At 37.0% G+C, this 24076-nt stretch overlaps 1 long non-coding RNA gene across 2 annotated transcripts in view; it reads left to right on the top strand.

The window, feature by feature from the left end:
* LOC308064506 overlaps positions 1-24076 on the top strand; it is a 46460-nt gene extending 22384 nt beyond the window's left edge. For both annotated transcript variants that reach the window (XR_013928413.1, XR_013928414.1), the window contains one exon: positions 865-24076. This is a non-coding gene — a long non-coding RNA (uncharacterized lncRNA). The remainder of the gene's footprint in view (positions 1-864) is intronic.

Raw genomic sequence — 24076 nt, 5'->3', positions numbered from 1 at the left:
GCCCATGGTTAGCACCGTTTAAGGTATCGCAAGCAGTTCATCTTTTCACATTTATTCCACTCCCACTGTGGCATATGCGTAGTACTGGTCAGTCTTTGTATTGAACTATCTGCTTTTTGGTATTTTTAATCAGATCGCCTTCTTCTCAACCTTATGTGAGATCCTTTATGCAGTGGAGGTGTTTCTCTTTAAACACCTCTGATACTAGAAGTGTTGGTCTTTGCCTAACATGGAGCTCAGTTGGAACTCATGAAATACCTACTCTGCTGCAGCATTTTCCATATGTGTCCCACACAGAATCATTTTAATGATTTCTGAACCTCACCAAATACTTTATTAATAACACACATGCACACACACACATGCACACATACACATTTAATGCATTTTTCATCTAACATTTAATGTTAGAGAAATCCCCCCTTCCCCTGCTCCCCACACAATTGTTTGGGTAAAGAAGGTGGTTAAGCTTTCTCTACATAAGATTCTGTCTAAAATTACTCGATACAGGTCAACTTTTATGTGGGTTTAGGACCATACCCAATACAGAACTAAGCCCAGAAGAAACGGAGAGGTGGAAGGAAATTGTGTGACCCTGGATATATTACCTCCTTTGGGAGTGCCTGCTGCATTGGATATTGTTAAAAGGATGGCAAAAAGCCCTTTTAATCTCCCTAGTAAATCTCCAATTTATCACAGTTGTTGTGGTTGTCATTAATTTTAACATTTTACTTGAGGTTGTCTAAAGCTTAGAATGAATTTGTGTGTAGGAAAAAGCATTCAAGAAACAAATGATTTCCTGAAAAATGAAACATATATATATATATATATATATATATATATATTATTTTTTATTTTTTTCAGAGCCAGCAGTATCTGTCTATAGTGACTGGAATTATGGCACTTTTCCCTGGAAATTCACTGTGAATTGTAAGTGCAAAGTTCTGATGATATTTGTTAAGCTATCATTGAAACTATAAGAGGGGTCTTTGTGTTTATTTTTGATACCTGATAAAATAGTCCTGCTTACTGAAGCTCATGTCATGCCTTATCTTTGTGCTTTACAAGGACATTACTTGTTTTCTATTAAGGTTTTTAAAGCAATTAGTTGATCATTTTTTATTCTTGTTTCATGATGAAGTAAAATTTATTTTGATCCACACAAATTTTAATTTAAGCTAAATTACAAATTTCCTTGCTAACACCGATTTCTTTCAATATTCTCCTTTAAGTTTAATTTTTAAATATAATCTTAAAAATGAATAAGTTGCAGAAAAATAGTATTTTGAAAGTATTGTATATGTGAAACTGAAAGCTCAGAAAGCTGCATAGCCTCTCTGAAATAAATAGGTCTAGGCTTTATCACCTTTCATTGCATGTTGTACAAAACACAGGGAAAATGGCTTTGCTTTCTGTCTTGAGAAAAAAGTATGTTAGCATATTGTATATTTTTTGCTCACTTTATTATTATTGTTCTCCTTGCATGTATCAGTGCATTATCATATACTTCCATTTATTGTTTTAAAAGGTATTTTTCAGTTTTCCTGTATTCCAATATTTTTTAAAAATCAGTTCATGTACATATGACATTAATTTGCAACTTACTTTTAACTGATCCATTAATAAGAAGACATCTATAATATGTCAAAATTTGATTATTCAAAGGATTATTATTTTTTAAATCTGGTGAACTTGGCAGTGGAGAGACTTTCACCATACTTAAAGACTTTCAAAATGACAATTTCCTAGTGTACAAAACTAACTTTATATAGAAAACAGAATCATTTCAATGTGTGGGATGATAACCACTTTGGAGATATGCTTCAGCATTTCAACACTGATAAAATGAAATATTTCTCATAGTTCTGAAATTGCTTTTGTGGATGAGGATAAAATAATTGAAAACTTTTGTTACACAGTTTTAAGGCCAAATACGAACACGCCTGTAGTGTACTTTACTGCATTATGCAATACACGAGGCAAGCAATTAACTCCAAGCAAATATTCATTTTAGTTTCCTATTAACTGGGTAGTCAGAGGGATGTCCTCCAAAATTAATCTTAGGGGTACTGGTTGCAAATGATGACATATTGTCAAAGTTCAAACCATTTGATTGTAGTATAATTTTTCTTTCTTCAGATAGTCCTATTTCAGTTTCATTGATACCCTGAAGATAATCAGGCCAACAGTGGATTATTCTCCTTACAAGTGTGCATCGCAGAACAATGATCACAAATTTTTTGTAATTCTGCTATATTCAGCGAAAATACATTGTTTTCAGCAAAGAATTAACTGGTTTATTTTCAAACTAGAAAAAATCTATATATTGTTTTCAATACATCAAGTTTTTGCTTTATTAAGATTCACTGTGCGAATTAATCTTGGAAAATAAAAGCATTTGATTCTTTTGTCATAAATTAAACTATATGAAAGGTTATAGACAAATTCTCTTATATCTACATATTTTTTATTTTTCATTATTAGTAACAAACAAAAGGTTTTATTTTCTTCCTAGAAGGTACAGTAGAATTATTTCTATATGGCACTAAGCCATTTGCCTGCCATTTGTGGATCACCAAACTTTGCAGTAAAACATAAGAGCATCTTACATGAAAAGAATTTTGTTTCTTATAGCTCCTAAAGTGGTTTTGGTTTTGGTGATTTGTTTTTTTGATTTTTTTTGGAGGGGGGGGTGTTTTGGCTTTTTTTGTTTTGTTTGTTTTTGTAAGGATTTTATTTTGGTGCATTTTTTTTTTTTTTCATGGTACTTCAATCCATGTATAAAATAGTCTGAGATACCATATTCTAAAAAACAGAAGTCAGGGAGACATGAATCTATACCTATTCTTTCCTTCAAAATATGCAATTTTAGCAAACTATAAAAGGTTGTGGTGGGGGTTTTTGGTTGTTATTTGAGAAGTTTATAGTCTTGTTAAAGACTCAGTGTTTATATTAAAGCCTGCATTAAGCACAAGTCACAGATTGCCAGACACAGTGCAAACCTGCAGCGGAAACACCCTGCTGGTCAGATGGGAGCACTGGGACCATCCTGTGAGGCAGCGTAACAAACGTTCTGCTTCTGAGACCAACGGCAGAAAACGGGGTGATTTAGCCCGTTCACAGCCACCCTGGACTCCCGATTCTGATGAAGTAACAGCCACGTGCACTGAGAAGGGCAGGCACAAATTCATGATGTAACTCACTTTTGAGCCTTTGGCTCCAAATAAAAATCTTTTAAACCTTGTGCCCTTTCTAGATCTTATGAGGCTGTGCTTATGATAGCAGATTTGTCCTGTGAACATGTGAATTTTAACAGCATATACAATGTTATTATTATTGCTATTATTATCCTTCTGACCCTCGTTCACTGTTGGTTTTAGAAATGTGATAGAAAGGGTACTTTTTCACAAAAATAAATACTCATTTGATTGTGAGTTTAGGATACTTCAAGAGATGTTATAATACAAAGGAGTATTCCTTGTTTGTTATCTAAGTGTTGCATGCTCACTTGAAATTTTTGTAAACAGGAGAGAAATTGAAGAAAAAAGGCCATATTTTATGGAATCAGATTTATCCATGTTTTCACAGGATGAAGAGCTGGAAAGACATGCTGAATCATTTCATTCAGAATGAACTCAAGCACCTTCTATAAAACTGTATTTTTAAGAGATTTTCCAATATAATTATTTCTATGCGTGTGGATCAACTAGGCAAAAAACACTTTCCTTTATTTCAAGATACTTTACAGTAGAATAAGGAAAGTTGACATCAACTGTAGGGTCAGCTACAGCTGCTGTCTGTGCAAGGACCAGGTGAGAAGAGCGGCGGAGTGTCTCCGTTAAAACAGAGGGCCAAGGCTGACACGAGGCCGTGGCTGGGGTGTAGCTCCCCCTCACCCAGTAGCCGTTACTCTTTCCCCTGTTCCCATGCAAGCAAACAGAGCGCGCTGTACTGGTGAGCACTCAGCCAAATATAAAGCACATATAAATTGCACTGAATAAGGAAATTGCATTGTGGTGACTTTGCGGCGTAGGATTTCAGTTCTGCATGGATTTGCACGGAAAATTAACTCTAGCCCTCTGAATAGGTGACAGCTTTTTGTTACTATTTCTGAGGTGAGGCTGCGTGTGGCTCTCATTGGGCCTTTCCAATTCACTGTTCTCCCCAGACGGTAAACCTGTGGTTAATGCAGAACCGAATTTTGCTCTGAGCTGCAAAACCAAAGCCAAACATCTACCGGTTTAGCAATCACAGAGTATAGTGATTTCTCTGCCTAGCCATCCCACAAGAAAGGAAGGTTTCAGATACCTGCCAGAACGTCTGGATAAAACCGTGGCTCACAGGAATTCACCAGGCATGTCCAGCAAGTCCAGATGAACTCAGGAGAGTGTGAAGATTTATGAAACTGCCTAATTTTTTTTGTGCTAAAAAGAAAAAAAACAATTATTTTTTTTTTAATCTGGTTGTCCTCTTCACTCACCAGATCAGAAACTTTGATTATTGAGAGAAAATTTATTAGAATAGCTATTTCAAATTAAAATGAAACTGATGTTTCAAAATACTCTAATTCTTAGTGTCTTTCCAGAACTGTCAACTGAGTAAGATGGAAAAAAACACACATCAGCAGAAAATTTGCATTTTCTTGGAGATACCATTCAGACATCACTCTGCCCCAACACATTTCTTGTAAAATTTGGCACATGTAGTATCAACCAATGTATGTAAAACTAAATCTAGTGTTTTAATTACCATGGGTACTGTGCTGATTAAAGTTCAGTTACAGTGGGTGGTAAGAAAAAAAACAAACAACTATGATAAGATATATTGGAAAAGTTTACCTTTCTTAAAAAACAGAAATGCATTTATTTTAAACGCACAAGAATTCTTAAACCTATTAGGAGAGGGATATCTTCAGGATATCTAAGGCTCAGTGAAATATTTACCTAAAATATGTAAACAAAAAATGTATGTCTTCTATAGCCAGAAGCTAGACACTTATTGCTGTTTTTAGTTTCCCTGACTCTCTTTTAACCATATTTTTTCAGGCTTTCATCTCGATTATGAAATTATTTGATCACTTTTTTTTTTTTTTTTAAACAGAAAACCCTTGGATAAACGAGCAACACTTTTTTTTTTTTTTTTTTTCCAGCCAGTGTCATATACATAGTAACAAGGCTCTAAACCACTTTCCCTTTAACTTTTTTCCTTACTAACTAGAAGTAGTCACAGTAAACAGTGATTGCCTGCGGCCTAGTCAGATCTCTCTAAAATCTGTGAAAAAATCCCAGAACTGCAGGGCCCTAATTTTTAGCATGAAATACAAAGTGCTCCTATCTTTCTTGGGAAGTTCCCAACAAACTAAAATATTCAGAGCTTTGCAGGATTACCATATTGTTGATTTACTCTTGAATTCTTTTGGTCTCATTGACAGTGATGGAGTAGAAGCTTTGTTGTCAATAACATATTGAAATACATGCTTTAAATCTAATTAAGGCAGCTTACCGAAAACTACAGATAGTGGGTTATATGTTTTTTATATGAAAAAAATAGGAATAAGCAATAAGGAGTAAAAAGAAATTGAAATGTGCTCATTCCTCTGTCATGAACAATCATAATAAAAATTTTATATACTAAGTTAAATTAAAAACACATAAAGGAAAAGAAAAACAACCACTCAACAAAAAAACTCAGCCTCAGAAAGAGCATGAAACCTCTGCCAAATAAAAACTCACATGCACTTGAGACCTTAGTGGTTGGTTAGGAAATACCAAGAAATCCTCCTAGAGAACATCAGATAATGTAATGAAGTGGATAATGAGGACAACATAAGTTATTTTCCAAAAGTGTAGAATTATATTTCTTAAATTAAAAACAGTGAAAAATACAAGTAATATTGTTTAAAAGCATGAAAGTCAACATTTCCAATACTGACCAATAACTATACTATTAAGGATTTCTGTTTTGAAGATTTGCAATCAGCAGAAATTTAGAGTTTCAGTACATAAAAGAACAAAAAGTTCATCTAAATTACTTTTCTGTTTGGAATTCAGATATAAATTAGAAAGGAACTTAATCCCTTTAAAAATTAATAATGAGTGTATAACTGGGATGGTGTCTGACACAAGAAGCAGCATCCTGTGTTAAGCTTCCACAGGGGTGCTGGGACAAAATCAAGTATATCAGAAAAGAAACACTAGAAGTCAGCAAGCTGAGTAAGGTATAGCTTAAGCAGACTAGGACACGTGTGAAAACCTGTCTGAAATGCTACAGACAGGTGTTTCTTGAAACAGTTTTCTCTGCAGTGCTTGCTGAACACCCTTATAATTAATTTTATTCCAACTCCACCTCATATTAAAAACTCTGAGTCCTTCCTCCACGTGTGGTGTTTAACCTTTTGTTAGGTTATGAAAGGTAGGTTTTCAATACTAAGTGAAAGGAGAAATCTGAAGATAAACATCCTCCTCCACGAGTCTTCCAAGTGTAGGAATATTGCATCAGGAAGTTGAAAGCCTGCTGTCCCTGCTTTTTGAATACATTCTGCTCTAAGAGCTGTATTTTGACAATAATTACTGGAACAGGTTCCATGATGGGAAACTTACGCAGGGAATGTGTACTTCCTAGGTCTCAGTCAAGGCTGGGCGTAAAGTAGGGTCCGAATTGTCAATATTATCTGCACTAAAATGTTTCTGAGCATACAGAGAAAGTCCCTAGTGTCCAGGCAGTTTTCATACTGAAACTGGGATACTAATAAAGTCATGATTTCTTGTTAATTAAGGAGAAGCTGAGCCTATGTTTTCAGGATAATCATTAAATATAGTGAAATACTTTAGAGATGTGAATTCTTTTGGGAGAATTTCTCCTTTTTGGACAATTTTGCCCATAGTCCAACCCAGTCAGCCATATTAGTGAGCTGATAATCGCCAGTATCACTGGTTTTAGAATTCCCATATGTCATCTCATTAAAACATTTGAAAGGCAAACCACTGACATTCATGTAGCAGTATTTTTTCTACAGCCATGTTTGAGGGGAAGGAAGAGAAAAGGAGGCAGAGAAGACGGTAACAAAGCAGAAAGCTGTCTTTGTACGACAGTGAGCTTAGAGGGTTAGTATGGTTCAGCATTGTGTTCAGTTTCTTTTCATTTACCTGCCAGAAACACATTAACTGTTTTCACATAACTATTTTCCCTGGGTTGATTTCTTTCGGGTATGAGTCTTGTGCTTGCTGTGCCATGCTCTGCATTCTCCTCCTTTTCTTCATCTGCATGACAATTCATTTAGGACCACCTCTGTTCACTTTAGATACACATTCTTCTTTTCCTTACTGTTTTTGTTGCCTTTTCATGCTTCTTTGCCTCTTTTTCCTTTTTTGTATTTATCATGCTTTCTTCTTCATCCAGACAAATCCTGTGATATTTGTACAACAGTTGACACTAAATGATATATAACGCTGTCAAACATCACTTGGAATTCAACATTGAATACTTCTGAGATGTGCTCTACTTCTACTAGCTCAATGTTACCGAACAGAGACAGCAAAGAACCGCAGAACAAAAGCAGATGGTAGGATGACAGAAATCATGCAGAACCTCAGCAGAAAGATTCCTACAGACACTCAGTGAGTCAAATGAGACATTCAGTGCCAGTAAGCGCAGGTCACTACCACGTGTATTTCCCAATTGACTTTAGTAGGTATAGGCACATCATTACATGTCTAACAGAACAGAAGTCCTAGCAAACAAGAAAATAGTTGCATGCTTGCTAAGATTATAGCATTCCAGTCATCTGTAGAGAAAAGAAAAAAGAAAAAAAAAAAGATTTTGCAGTATTTTTCAGAGTATTATATTTTATATTATAGAAGTATTGATTCTCTAGGTATGAGCATATATTATCAGATTTTAAATATTTCCGGGAGTCTCTTCCACGAAAAATTACTACTTCCATTAACTTCAAAGGTTTTCTTTAAAATAATTTCAAATGAACCATATGCATTGAGTTCATACTAAAATGTATGCAATATTTTCACATGAAAAATTAGACCTCCATACTGAGATTCTTCTGCTACAGCTCATGGCGTGTATTGAATTTATAAATGCTGCTTTCTGTCAAGCTTTTTCCCAATAATGTGTATTAAACTGATTATATAAAAATAAATTGCATTACACAGTATTGTAATGTTTTCAGAGATGACATTACATTAGTCTAACATAGGTCAATTTTTTCCGGTCCTCTAATAGCATGGATAATACCTTGCTCTGTGGGTGTTTTTGTTCTTGTTATTTCTCATTTTCCCTTTTTTCCAGGAAGAAATGTGCAACATTTCCCGGCACACATAAATAAGATCTGTTTTTACATTGTACTGCAGGCACTGTGTCTAGGTTTACTTCAGCCAGCTAAATCTAATAAACATCTACTGGGATAGTAATTTTCAAGTTCAAGTCCAATATCAAACATGTCAGCAGTGCACTTAGCAAGAAGCAGGGCAGCAGTTTGAAGAAAATGCAGATCCAGTCACCAGCAATTTTTATCAAATTATAAATCCTTGTTAGAGTGCTGGGATTTCATCAGCTAACAATACTTAAATAAAAGCAATCCTTCTGTAGGAGATGATTGTTTTTCTTAGGCATAGGTAGATTAAACATCAATTCATTTACATACTTTTGACACATGCTCTGCCAGTCCCATCTTCATTATCCACGGTTGTGAAATCAATACTAGAGTTTGCATGCTGTTATCAGGGTTTCATGCTGATCAGAAATGGACTGGCATTTGTATTTATTGTCTTATATCTACTGATACCAGTTTTCTTTAAGGTAATTTTTTTCTCTTTGTAAAATAATGGCTGATGACATAAAAAAAAAAAAATCATCATATTTAGAGGTGTGAAATAATGTGGTAAATGATACATAATTATTTTAGAGGGATTAGTAATGCAGTATGATACTGAAGATCTGTGTATATTTAACAGAGAGATTAAAGATTCTGAATACAATTTTCAAACAACAGAGGTTACTTCTGGGCTATGATTACAAAAAGACATAAAGGATGGCTTTTTTAAGGTGGTTAAATCCAAAATTTAAGGCACTAAGATTTTTGTCCAGTGGCTGCTGAGGAATTCTGAAGTTATCTTGTTCCACTACATGCCCACCAAGTTCTGAGACAGGTAAATGGTTTGATGCCTAAATCCAAATGGATTCTTAAAGTACTTATTCCACCCAACCTGGTCTAGATTCAGAAAGGATTTTCAGCAGTCACTTTATGACCTGCATCTTCCAACTAGAGAACCTTTCTGAATGGGAGAGGCTGACAATGCTGGAACTGCTCATTCTGGAGAAGGATCAAGGAGATCTTAGTGTGTATTAGTAGCTGAAAGGAAGAAATGAAGAAGATATCCGTACTCTTCTCAGCAGTGCCTATTGACAGGACAGGATGAAATGGGCAAAAATTAAAACTCAGGAAATTCCAAACACAAGAAACCACTTTTTACTGTGAGGGTGGTCAAACACCAGCACAGTTTTCCCAGAGACACTGTGGAGTCCCCATCCCTGGAGACTTTCAAAATCCAGTGGGACATGGTCCTAGGTTTTTGGTTGAGCAGCGTAGTTGGGCTGCATAATTTCAAGAGATCCCTTCCTGTTTTAACTGTTCTGTGATTCTATGATTCCGTATTACAAACCAGGAGACAATATTTCCAATCCCCTATATCTAAATGGAATGTGGGAGACCTGTGTGCAAGTACCCACATCTGACTTGCCTGGAGTTCTGGACTTGCATGAGCCAGTTCTGATCCTTCTGTAGTACATATTAATGCTCTGGCTACAGCATACTCTGGAATGGATCTTCCAGTATTATTTTTTTAAATTTATTCTTCCCACTGAAGCTCTTCCATGTGTTTCAGGGACTATAATCTGCATATCTAAAGCAAGGGGAAAAATAAACTCTATCATTAACCTACTCATTTTAGTTGTAATCCCAAAGGAGAAAAGTACTTAAGAGACTTTAGAAGATAAGGTTTAGAAGAACGTTTGAAGTGGGAAAGGACCTTTGGAGATAATCTAGTCCCAACATCCCCTGCTCAACCAAAATTGTGCAGGTTGCCCAAGATCTTGTGCAGTTGGATTTTGCCTATCTCCAAGAACAGACACTCCACAACTTCTCGAGGTAAGCTGTCAAAGTGTTTGATTGTGCTAAAAATGTTGTTTTCCTTAAGTAAATGGAACTCAAAGAACAGTTATTTTATATTTTTGTACTACTAATTCTGTTTCCCTTTACAGAAATATGCACCTATTATGTCTTCGCTACAAATTGACTTTGAAATAAAATTCCATCACTGTCCAATAATGCCGTTATGCAAACTGTTCTAATCAAAATGGAGGACCAAGTTTTTTGTTCATGCCTGGAGTCCTAAAGCCACATCCAGCTTCTTACAAAATAAATGATAACATCTGTCTCAAATCAAGTTTAATAAAGTGATTATGAAGTTCTGAGGTGTCTTCTGTGATGCCCTTAAAACTTGCAGGTAACTTTCAGACATGTCTCCCTTCTGATAAGAACTTGAAGACTTGAGCTAAACCTACGTAACTTCTGATGAGTTCATATCATTTTTTATATCTTTTTCTTTCTTCTCAGCAGCTCCTGAGGCTAAACTGGGGGTAAACTGTGCTGATTACAGCTTCAGTAATTCGTCTTGGTCCACAGTCCACCCGTTAGCTTGATAAGTCAAATTCCTTTTGCCTCTCCTTTTGTTGAGGTTACAAGTCTGTTATTCTAAGGCCTTTTTTTTTAAAAAAAAAAAAAAAAAAAAAAGAGAGAAGAAGGTACTATTTTTCAGCTTGTGAATGACAGATTTTTCACAGGGATTTGGCTTTTAACTTCCTTCATGCTTTCCTGAAACTAATTTTTCTCAGACTGGTGTATCTGAATTGCCTCTCGTCTAGTTCCTACAGTATGCTTCTCTTTTGCTGATGTGCTGAGGTGCACAATTTAGACTTTTTTGCTTTGTTTTTGTTTTTCAAAACTTCAATCATAAGAATAATCTCCTCTAGTTGTAGAAGTCTGCGTCAAGAGGAAGTAAACTGTAACCTAGATGTGCTCCATTCATAATAGTCCTGGCATTTGGAATATTAAACCCAAGATAAATAAATTGACCATAGTATTTTTAACATAACGTCAGCAAAAGAATGAACAAAGTTATTCTGCAGGTTTGTTCTACAGATTTCTGTTTCAGGAAGTTGAAATGAGTTCATGTAGATTTTACCTGAAATTCTCAGCAAAAATCTTTCAAAGAATTTAAATCAGATCCCTGACGCACCATAGGGAACTGCATCCTTTCTGAATTTGTTTGGTGATACAGGAAATTTTTTAAACTTCTCCAGTGTGATTTTCTTCACTTCATGGTACTTCTCCTTTCTGTTCTGCTTAGACATAGAAGAAGGAATTTCAGGTCCCAGACAGACAATGTGATCTTTGTGATGTCCTGAAATTTGTGCGAGGGGACTAGAAATGCAATGTTGCTAAATTGGCAAGATAGAAATGTGAAATTCAAACAAAGGACAATCCAGGAATGCTATTTTTCTTAGAAGATATTTATTTAGCTATACAATATTTTCTTCCTAGTCGTGGATAAATAATATAAAATAAGAAAAAAACACAATTATATAAATTGTATTTTATAGTAAACTTATCAAGTAGAAACTGCACAGAAATGTCATCCATTATAAAAACAGAATAATATAAATAATAAATCTAAATTTATCGAGTTTAGACCAAATGGCCAATTAGTAGAAAGGAGAAGACCACCTAAAAAAGAAATGAGAAAATACCTTTATATAGTTCCATGAATTAATTTGGAAGTAAATAGCTAGTAGTCTGCCAGAATTTATTTCTGAAAGGGGAAGTAGCAAAGAGAGTTTGATGGTTTTGTCAGAGCAAAAATATTTACTCACCTCTCCTTGTCCAGAAATTTTCTTTTTATAACCCCTGTGAGACATAGATGTAAATATGAAGATAGTTTGAAACTATGTGTGGCAAAAAATAACTGTGCTTTCAATGGATTTAAAAGGACCTTTATGTCTATAGTTAAATTTGTGCCTATGTGCTCACCTGGACTAAGTAAGGAAATCCTTATAAAATGCATAACAAAGATTAAAAGAACTTTCTCAGCATTATCTGTTGAACAATATATTAAATGAAACTTTTCCAACACTGCATTCTGGATCCCTGTTGCAGAAAGTAATGAGGAGGAACTAAACTGACAAACTTCCCTAACCAACTGCACCTCGCAGTCCAATTATGTACTTATTCATTTTCAGATGAAATTTGGCTTTGATGAAAATCAGAGCACTGAAGCTGAAAATTAACATTTTGATTTTTTTTTTTAATTTTGTTTCTTTTCATTAAATTAGCACACATATAAAGGCACACATCAGTAGCCCTGGGCACTCCGAGAGATACTGCAAAGGAAGTCAAAGAAGGGGTAACAAACATCAAACAAGATAGTACAACTGCTGTACAATAGACTTGTAAAAGTAAGCGTCGCTAAACAGTCATGTCCTTACTAAGTGCAATAACCAACAGACTGAATTTGCAGTATATCTTGAATTTCAGCAGACCTATGCTGTTTAAAATAGGCTACCCATTTTCAAAGCTGAGGGACTCACTTTGAAAGTACTTTAGATAGTCCAATCCTTTTGCATTTTGACTGCAATTTTAACCTCAGTTATTTAAATAATGTAATCAGGCAATGTTGAGAGGAAGGATGTCCTACGTCATTTGAAACTTCACAGATAAAACCATATTGCTAAAAATGTCTATATTTAGAAAGAACTAATCTTCCTTGATTTTAGATATTTAGAGATAAACTTCTAAGTCTAATCTCATCGTATTTATATAGAAAGAAACAGAAGGCATTGAACTAAAAATTGTAATATGTGATGATGGGGTTCATTTATAACCTCAAGCATCTATCAAGTTTCTTTACTACATATATTTTGTAGTCAACAGAGAGGCAGCAAGTCACCTCCAGAGGAGGATTCATCTTTAGCAAACTACAAATTTATTTTAGAATAAGATAAATTGCCATTGGATACAGCTCTTTTTATTCCATAGAATTTGAAACAATTGTATTCTGCATTGTTTAATTGTTTCCCTAAGTAAGAAAAAACAATCATCTAACTTTCAGGTGACAAAAGCATGGATAACTTAATTCATCAAACAGAAGCATCAGACATTGTTAGAGTCAGATGTCAAAAAGGTTTCTCATTCTATTGAAGAAAACTGCTGTTTGAGTGCAAACACATTTTTTCAGAATTTTTCCTGCTGTTATTCACTAAAACACAGTTGTTATACTGCCTGCTCAGCAGTCCATACATTGTTTAATTTGCAGGAAAATTCTTTAGGAAGTAAAATGCAGGAGGGGGAATAGAACTATTCATTTTATCTTTTTTTTTTTTTTTTTTTTCATTCTTTTTAAAAGCACTTCAAATTACTCACTTCAGATCTATACGCTCCTACAGTAGGTATCTGTACATTATCAGGAGAGAAAAAAATGGAAAACAGGCACAAGAGACTTCGGTGGCGGGGTGGGGGGAATGAGAAAGAAATCTCTTAGAAAGCTCTTCTAAGTGATAAAAATCAAGTAATTCCTTTCTCTCCCACCATTTTTAGTTTAGCACACTAAATAGTCATTTTTTCTTTCCCTGTGTGACGTTAGTATCTCTCTTTGTGTTGCATATATTCTATACCGCCATAATTTTTTTTCTCATACTTATGCTAAATTTAACTCATGTCAAGCCTTGGGATGAATCCATACTAATTAGTTAAAAATTCAGAAATAAACATTCCTATCCATATGTTTCCAATCTCTCAGCCTTTGGATGAAATCTTGTCCAATATAGGACTAAACGAGAGGTTCAGCTTTGATGTCTGTGAGGCTAGAAGGTTCACTGAGTTTTGTCTGATATGAGACTATAAGGGTAAGTTCTGAAAAGAAACCTGGAGAATCCCAAACTTCTCATTTTGATTAAAAATCTGTGATTTAAATCTGATGCATACTTTCTTCCTGTAAGACCTATGGGGAAAGTAGGATAGGAAACAAGCCTAAACTTTAGATTTCTTTATCAAGGACCTAGAAATTAATCTAATTCATATCAAGGAAGTAGCACTTCTCACCTCTACTTGATTTAAAGTAAGGAAAATGAATGTAAACATTGAGTTAAGGAAAATTTTTAATAAACTTGAATGTATTGAAGCTCATGAATTAAATAGAATAATTGATTAAAAATATAAAATAGGTCAGGAAAAATAATTAACCAGAGAAGATAAATTGATGCTTAATAATTTTCCTTCACAAGTTGAGGTTTTCTTTCAATAAAATATATTTACCTGGATATGCTTTCCAAGCAACCATAAGTAATCCTGATTTTATTGTTTTAAACAACACACAAGTGAATTTATAATATACTGAGTGTATTATTGTATATAGAATGATATATTAAATGATATCTTTTATATAAATATACTATTTTTTAAAATTACACTGTAATTAATCATATCAGAATCCCAAATCAGCAGTTGTATCTATCTCTGTGATAGGTCATATTAACTCTTTAAATTCTAATTCTTTCAATCTTTGTGTGTTAAAAAGCAGAAATGCAAGTTTGATTGTTAATGTTTATTCCTGTCTCTAATTATTCATTGAACATGTTTGCTAGTCATCAGCCTTGTCCTGCAAACCCTGTGAGTGCATTACTCTCCATGAAGCTAATGAGGCTGTTAAAAAGTTTAGTGTTGATAAAGTGCAGAGTCAGAATCCAACCCCTGAGTGCTCCACTGCTGTCGGTGTGCAGCTGAACCTCTTCTTTAATCTCTTACTAAAAGCTCGATGGGACTTGGACTGGACGTTGTCTACCACCATGTGCATATATAGATGGTGGCTTATGATGTTGTATTGGGCCTGGCTGAGCCCCGTAGCAGCCCCCACAGCGCTGCGCTTGTACTGGTAGCTGGAAAGGCGGTGAGAACACGCCGGTGCTTTGGCCGCTGCTGAGCGGCGCTGGCGCGGCATCAGGGCTGTGTCTCCAGCATTGCCCCCTCACCAGCAGGCTGGGGTGGGCAAGACCTTGGGAGGGGACATAGCCAGGACAGCTGACCCAAACTGGCCAAAGGGATATTCCATACCATATGACATCTGCTCAGATATAAAACTAAGAGAAAGGAGGAAGGGGGGGCATTTTTTATTTATGACATTTGTCTCCTGGAGCGACTGCTACACGTACTGTAGCCCCACTACCCAGGAAGTGGCCGGGCATCGCCTGCTGATGGGAAGCACAGAGTAACATCTTTTGTTTTCCTTCCCTTCCACATTAAGTGACTTTTGCTATTGATTCATTAAACTGCCTTTATGTTGACCCACAAGGTTTTTTTCACATCTGATTTTCTCCCTCCCTGATCTTCTGAGGAGGGGAGTGATAGAGTGGTTTGGTGAGTACCTGGCATCCAGCCAAAGTAACCCACTACAGACACGTACATACAGAGAAAATATCCATTTCCAGAGTAGATGAGAAAAAGGAATAAAGAAAATGTAACCTCTTTGCAGCTTCATGTCCCAGACATCAAGACACCTGGGATATTATGATATAAACCGGCACAGGCCAGTAGAAAATGCTTCTCTATGTATGTGTGATAAGGCAGGAAGAAGGATACATATCAAAAGACAGCTCAAGGAATTTGTGAAATTTGCTGCCCTACTTCCTCAAAGTCATGATCTTCTTCCTAAAATCTTGACTGAAATCTTTTATCAGAGACTACTCCTGAATTTTTTATTGATAGTATGCATTTTATATATTAAATATGCATATTCCTTTTAAGTAACTGAATCCCGCCTAGAATGTTTGCATTAAGGTAAGCTTGATCACTCTCCAGGTGCCTAAAACAAGATCTACCTTAAACACTTAGAGAAGTTTAGACAAGTAGGATAAAGCTGATATTATACATTAAGGGTATATTAAACATTTGGTACAGTTACTCTTATATAAATATTGAAATTGTGGTGCTGAGTAGGTAAATATTTTTTCAAATAATATCTTTCAGAATAGTCCTATACAATCACTGTGTAAACTCAACAACCTATCACAGTTCATGGTTTAAGCATAGAAAGGAACCTAATGAAGACCAATAAAGACAAGCGTAGGGTCCTGCATCTGGGGAGGAACAGCCCCATACACCAGTACAGGCTGGGAGCTGACCTGCTGCAAGGCAGCTCTGAGGAGAAGCACCTGGGAGTTCTGGGGGACAGCAAGCTGCCCAGGAGCCAGCAGTGTGTCCTGGTGGCCAAGAAGGCAAATGGGATCATCCTGGGGTGCATTAGGAGGAGCGTGGCCAGCAGGTCGAGGGAGGGGATCCTCGCCCTCTGCTCTGCCCTGGTGAGGCCACATCTGGAGAGCTGTGTCCAGCCCTGGGCTCCAGAAACTGGGGAGCTACTGGAGAAGGGCCAGCGGAGGGCTACAAGGATGACCAGGGGACTGGAGCATCTCCCTTGTGAGGGAAGTCTGAGAGAGCTGGGGCTGTTGAGCCTGGAGAAGCCTGAGAGGGATCTTATTAACATCTACAAATATCTTGAGGGTGAGTGTCAAGAGGACGGGGCCAGGCTCTTTTCAGTGGTGCCCGGTGACAGGACAAGGGGCAATGGGCACAGACTGCAGCACAGGAATTTCCACCTGAATGTGAGGAAAAACTTCTTTACCTTGATGGTGACAGAGCCCTGGAACAGGCTGCCCAGAGAGGCTGGGGAGTCTCCTTCCCTGGAGACGTTCAAACCCCACCTGGATGTGACTCTGTGCAACCTGCTCTGGGTGAAGCTGCTTTAGCAGGGGGTTGGCCGAGATGATCTCCAGAGGTCCCTTCCAACCCTGACCACTCTGTGATTCTGTGAAAGCAGAAATTAGAAAAATAAAGTCTTGGCACAGTTACGACATTTTGCTTAACCTTTGTTGAGATGAGTTCTTAGTGTCATAGGTTTCAGGGTTTGGTCAAGGATTTAATAGTTTTTGAAAGTTGTTCTCCTTCGCTTATATCAAAGACCATTAACAAGTGCACAAGTAGTTGTAACTGTTACTTTATCAGCCATAAACAACTTTACTCACTTTTTGATGCCGTTGCACTTTTCTTGTGAAGAACAGTACACAGGACAGGATGGAATTCAGTCTGAGAATTAGACACCTAGGCTTGGATGTCTACAGACATGCAGATAGGATTCAGTTGCTTAAACAGAGGCATATAATAGTGTTTGAAATATCCTAATGTAACTGACTTGACTTCTTATTCTTGTTCCAGAGGATATGGATCTCCTGCAGTTATTGTGCTATAAGAGCCAGCCCTATGTGGGTGCTCAGTAAATATGTGATGATGCACAAGATCATTAAAATGGTGCTAGATGCATATGTTTTAGCAATTGAACCCCATCTTACTTCTCTATACTTGAAGGAGAAAGAGCTGAAAGCATCAGCAGAGTAATTCATCTCACCTGAATTTCAACATGTAAGATGTAATTCAGTTACTTAACCATAAACCTTTACCGTCTTCGAGATGAACAGAAAGGGTCCAAAAAAGGCCTCTAATTGTTGCACCAGAAAGGCACTAATTTCCTATGAGTCAGTTTTGTGTGGACATCTTGGATGGCCGCATAAGCTATTTCTCAAATAGCACAAGATGTTTTTGTGTAGGTAACTGAGCCCAGTCTTGGATGTTTACAATAGCAGGAGATAAATCCCTTCTCAGGCTCCACTGACAAGGTCTCCATAAATTGTAACAGAATGTAGCACAAGAAGGATAGAACTCAGTTGCCACGATTACAGATGCTCCTGGGTACATAATCCACCTCTTGGTTGTGGGCAATTGAATAAAATTTCTTGTGTGCCATCCGTGAACCCACTCCAGGTTTCACTGACTGTTTTGATTAGGTTTCCACAGGCTGTGGGGGAAGCTTTGACACCCGTCTCCCTCACAACACCTGAAGATTTGGAGTCTTGGGGTTTAACTGAATTCCACACATAATGACTAATCCTCAGAATTCTTTATCTTTCTTGCTATAGAAATGTCTTTGATGTATCAAAATAGGTTTTTAATGAAAGCAAAAGATAATGTTACAGTACTGCACGACACTCTGTGGTAACTTTGGGTCCAGGCTGACTTGGGTTTTTTTTGGCAGTGTTTAATTTCCCAGTGCTGGCCTGGAAATCTCATAGTCTTTATAAACGTATTTTATAGTAATGCTACTTCCATTTTGAGAAATAGATGAATTTTCATTTTGAAAATTATTTATGCTTTACTTATTTCCTGAACTTTGTATATAACATCTGTTATTTCAAAACAAAACAAAACCATAGGATGTCTTTATATCGAGGTCCTAAAGCTAGGTTTACATAATGACATTGTTACTTTCTTTGAAGGCAAATAAAATTCCTCAAACACTTGCCACTTTAGGTGGCCAAGTATGGAATTCTAATCTTTTTAAGTCCTCACAACATTTATATTGGGTTATAATTTACATTATAGATGATAGTCAACCATGTCAACATGGTCATCTAGTACTATTTCAGATATTTTTATATCTGTACTTCTGTATAGGGCCTGCAAATATGACATGGAACCTGCATAAGATAGATGCCTTTCAAGAGCCACAGTACCCTAAGACATCTAAAACTACCCAACTGTTTTAAGGTAATTTAATTCCCATTATAGGATTAATTATGAAGGCTATCAATGTCACGGAATAATAACCACCACAATATCAACCAATATTGCAATAATGTCACAAGAGAGATCTCACATTAGAGTCTTCCTGAATTTTGGTTCACTACACTACAAAGAACAAACTTAATTCTATTTTCCCTACTTAAGCAACATTATTCTTTATACAGAGTTTTTGTAGTAAAGAAACAGCAACCCTAAAATCAGAGGATTAATTTGCAGTCCAAGACACAGAAGAAACATGAGCTAATATGGCCCTCCTCCTCCTCTCAAAAATACAGAGCAAATATATTCATGATCTGACTGCAAAACACATTGCTTGGTATCGTTCCGCAACATTTACTGAATCTGGAAAGACACATACTATTAAAGCATCATTCATCTATTGCCAAGATTAACTTTATCCTGCACTAATGTCAATATGATTGTTTAAATGTTTTGCAAGTTTGAGGTTTACGTTTTAATCTATTCTTGTTAACTTCATGACAAAGCAACTAAATCTTTAATAGTTTGCTTACTGGAATGATTTAGTTGTAATTTCAATAGGATTGTGCAAATTGACAGCCATATGTATAAAACCTTTCCTGTAAGCAGTATGCATTTAGGAATTAGTCCATTTTAGACACAGTAACACAAACATCATGAGTAGATGAAGTGTGCTTATACTGAAGAAGTATCAGGCAAAATATACTGCTAAGTATGGCTGTATGCTTCAGCCAGTGTGTATCGATGAAGCCCGTTTAAATCAGAGGATCCTTACCAATCTGCATTAGCTAAAGCCCTGGCCCTGCATTTTCTTCTCAACAGGCCTGAACATCAACATTGGTTTTATTTCCTTATGAAATTCTATATTATAATAAAGTACTTAGGTATGTTTAACCAATCAATTTGCTGGGTAAATGGAATAGTCTTAATGCTGTAATTGTGCAATTAGAGTAATTTGGTCTGTGTAGAACCAGCCACTTTTAGATTAGCGGATTGATAAGGATACAGAGAAGGCCAAAGCAAATTTTTAAAACTGAAACTTTATTTCGTTTTCATGTAATTGGGTTAGGTTTTATTTTGTTATTCCATGTTTCAGTGGGTATGATAAATATGTGGTGCCCTGAGGGTGATTCTCATGCTATGATTTGCCTTGTCCAGGGTTTATCTGGGGTAACATTACTGTCCCAAGATTTAGTTTTGGAGCACATTATTTGGAAAAGCCCAAAAATCTTGGTAACCATGGAATTAAATATGTTGTGCTTTATCTATATAATTTTAGCACTTATGCTTTTGTGCAACACAAGTTTGTGCACTGTCATTGCTGACTTCAGGAGGAAGTTATTGTCATTGCTAATTTATGAGGGAAGGCTGAGAGAGCTGGGGCTGTTGGGCCTGGAGAAGACTGGGAGGGGGTCTTGTTAGTGTCTATGAATATCTTAAGGGCAAGTGTCAAGAGGACAGGGCCAGGCTTTTTTCAGCAGTGCCCAGAGACAGGACAAGGGGCAACAGGCACCAACTGCAGCACAGGAATTTCCACCTGAATGTGAGGAAAAACTTCTTTACCCTGATGGTGACAGAGCCCTGGAACAGGCTGCCCAGAGAGGCTGGGGAGTCTCCTTCCCTGGAGACGTTCAAACCCCACCTGGATGTGACTCTGTGCAACCTGCTCTGGGTGAAGCTGCTTTAGCAGGGGGTTGGCCGAGATGATCTCCAGAGGTCCCTTCCAAGCCGGACCACTCTGTGAAAATATTAATTGGATTTAAACCAACACTGTTAAAGATCTTGCTCTGCTTTCTGTTGCTTTACTGTTCTTAACAGAGCTTAATGCTAAATGTGAGAAAGCATGGGAAAGGAATGTTTAGAAAAGATATAAAATCTTCAGCAATTATTTTTAGTTCTATCAACAGTTCTCTTCTTTGTACTAGGATTATACTAAAAATATAAATGAACTGTTGTACATTAATGAAGAATGGAATTCACCTTCCTGCTATATTTATCTCTGCTGTCTTTTTAGTGGCGTATGTACAGTACAAGAAGGTTATGTCTATAGCAGGATATTAAACAATTCTTAGATAATAGCATACAATTATACCTGCCATTAAATTGTTTGAACAGTACGTGGCATGCTTCTGGCCTCAGCCAAGTGGTACTGTGCAACACAATTCCTGGACATTGTTTGGGATTTAACACCAACCAGGAACATTTCTGAATTAACAGTTTGGATTTGGCCACTGTCTTTTTAAGCTGAGAGTTTAATACAACAGACCTATGCTGCTTTGTGCTGGTTGGCACAAAACATTGGAAAATAGTCCCAGGCACTATTTAATTTGTTAGATTAGATATAATGTGTGTGTTCCCTAAATCTTTCATACATTTTCTTTTCTGGTCGTTTTTTTGGTTTTGGTGTTTTTTGTGGTTTTTTTTTGTTTGTTTTGTTTTGTTTTGTTTTGTTTTGCTTTGGTTTGGTTTTTTGGTTTGTTTATTTATTTATTTATTTATTTATTTAAACAAAGGTCCTCCACCTGTGCCAATGGGTTATTTCTGACAGTGGTGACAGTCAATGTTTAAGGAAAGAGCACAAGAAGTTATTTACTGGATATATGTTCTCAGCTTTCTGAAATCTGACTTCTGAAGCAAGAGGCTGCATCCAACTTGTCTTTCATGAAGCTGTGCAGTTCCTTCCTGAACACATTCTGCAGCGTCCTGTGGCAGCGCATTCTGCACTGTATATGCACTGTATGCCTAATTTGTTCTAGAGTGGTACCTTACAATTTCATTGTGTTCTTCTTTGCCTCTTATGACAAACATTGATTGTTCCATCCCTATTCACCTGTGTGGTGGGCTGACCTTTGCTGGACACTAGGTGACCACCAAAGCCACTCTATCACTCTCCTCAGCTGGACAGAGGGAGAAAAATATGATGAAAGGCTCATCTGTTGAGGTAGGGACAGAGAGGGATCATTCATCAGTTACCGGCAGGGGAAAACAGGTTCAACTCGGGGAAAAACTAATTTAATGTATTACTAATAAAATTGGAGTAAGATAATGAGAAATAAACCCAAGCATTAAAACATCTTTTCCCCACTTCTCCCTTCTTCTCAAGCTCAACTTCACCCCCATTTTTCTCTGCCTCCTCCCCCACAGCAGCACAGGGGGTCGGGGAATGGGGGTTTGGTCAGTTCATCACATGTTGTCTCTGCCACCCCTTCCGCCTCAGAGGGAGGCTCCTCACACTCTTCCCCTGCTTCAGAGGGGATTCCTCCCATGGGAGACAGTCCTCTATGAACTTCTCTAGTGTGGGTCCTTCCCATAGGCTACAGTTCTTCACAAACTGCTCCAGCGTGGGTCCTTTCCATGTGTCTTTCCCACAGGGTGCAGTCCTTCAGGAAGACTGCTCCAGTGTGGGTCCCCTACAGGGTCACAGCCTCCTTTAGGTGCATCCACATGCACCAGCATGGGGTCCTCCACAGGCTGCAGGTGGATATCTGCTCCACCATTAACCTCCACGGGCTGCAGGAGGACAGCCTGCCTCACCACAGTCTTCACCATGGACTGCAGGGAAATGTCTCCTCTGGTGCCTGAAGCACCTCCTCCTCCTCCTTTGTCACTGACCTTGGCATCTGCAGAGTTGTTGCTCTCACATATTCCCACTCTCTTCCAGCTGCTGTTCTGCAGCATTTTTTTACCCCCTTCTTAAATATTTTATCACAGAGGCATTACCACTATCACTGATGGGCTCAGCCTTGGCCAGTGGTGGGTCTGTCTTGCAGCTGGCTGGCATTGGCTCCATTGGACACAGGGGACGCTTCTGGCAGCTTCTCACAGAAACCACTCCTGCAGTCCCCATTACCAAAACCCATCATGCAAACTCATTACAACCTGCTCCACTGAATCCATTGTGTTATAGATCCCTCTTGTGTTACCCTTTAAGTAATTTATTTTCAAAGCTGGAAAGTCCCAGTTTTTTCAATATCTTCTCACACATGATATTATCCATAAGATTTTTTATCTTATTTCTTTTCTGTATCTTTATTATTTAATTGTATTTTTTTTTAGTTCTGTGTCTCTGTGTATGCGTACAGGCACATAGGCATGACCACATCACAGCACAAACTGTTGAGCTCCATATGTAGGAATGTTTCCTTCCATAGTAGAAAAGCAGAGCGCCTGCTGCAGCATAAATGAATATTTTCTTTTATATTACATATTTTAATTTATATCCCTGTAGAAGAGAAAACAAGGTGAGAAATTAGATTCTTTGTCTTTAGATGATCAGAGAAGGGTTAAAACAACACTCTAAACCTAGCTACAGCAGTGTACAGCGGTTTTAGCAAAAGAAATCCAGTGCTTTAGTGGTTTTGGTAGGGGTTTTTTGGTTTTTTTTTTTGTTGTTTTTTTTTTATAAGGCTAATTCTAACATTAGAATTAAGAAAATGCTACACACCATGGAAGAAAGTAAGTCTAATCAAGCTTAGAACAAGCAAATACACAAAACATTATATGTTTTTACTTTCATTAATATCTGCTTATTAAAGCAGGGGTTTATGCTAGATTTCAGTTACAAATTTTGAATGACTTCTACAGCCCAGAAGATCTGAGGAACAGTGAGCCTAACTTCATATGGTTTTGGTATTATTCTCTCTCTTCCCTCTCAGTCTGGTTTTAGCTCTACAAGCAAAATTTTGGCTCTTTCTTTCATGTCTAGAGTTTTTATGCTTTTACTTTGGATACTTTGTTGTTAATCTCCATGCTTATAAGGGATGCTGTGCCATTTTACTGCTCCTACACTGGCCCGGAAAGCACTGTTAGTGTCGAAACAATCTACTACTTGATTTGATAAAGTGATTTAATCCAATTAGCAGGTTTAATAACTTCAGGGAAGCTAATTGTGCTTCAAGTATGTCAAGTGTTTAAATTTTCTTCATTAAAAGAGAAGTGGTTTTGTAGAAGGAGGCTTTGCAGAGTGTCCAGTTTGCAGTTAAATACAGAATTGGTGCAATTAGTCCATTTAGGGTAAGACTTCATGACAATAAAGGTTCTAGTGTAGAAGCTACTCTATTAATATTAAGATAATGTATGCTCATATAATTCCTCCCTCTCACTAATGCTTCTTTAAAGCACAACAACTTCCTGATACAGACAAACCCATTCCTTTCCTTCAGGTCAAAGTCTGTGAGATTCTGTGCTTCTTGAAAAACCTGGGGCTGTAGTAAATCCTAGCATTCAAAAGTACAAATCAAAGACGCACACTCCACAAAAAAAAAAAAAAAAGTATTAAAAAATCTTGTATCACACAGAACAAAATGAAGCCACAGTTTTTTATACTGCTTTGCTCTTTACTTTTCA

This window comes from Falco punctatus, assembly GCF_963210335.1.
Source record: "Falco punctatus genome assembly, chromosome: 5".
In the NCBI taxonomy this organism is placed as follows: Eukaryota; Metazoa; Chordata; class Aves; order Falconiformes; family Falconidae; genus Falco; species Falco punctatus.
The sequence above is the reverse complement of the archived record's forward strand: the minus strand, read 5'-3'. Positions and strand labels throughout refer to the sequence as shown.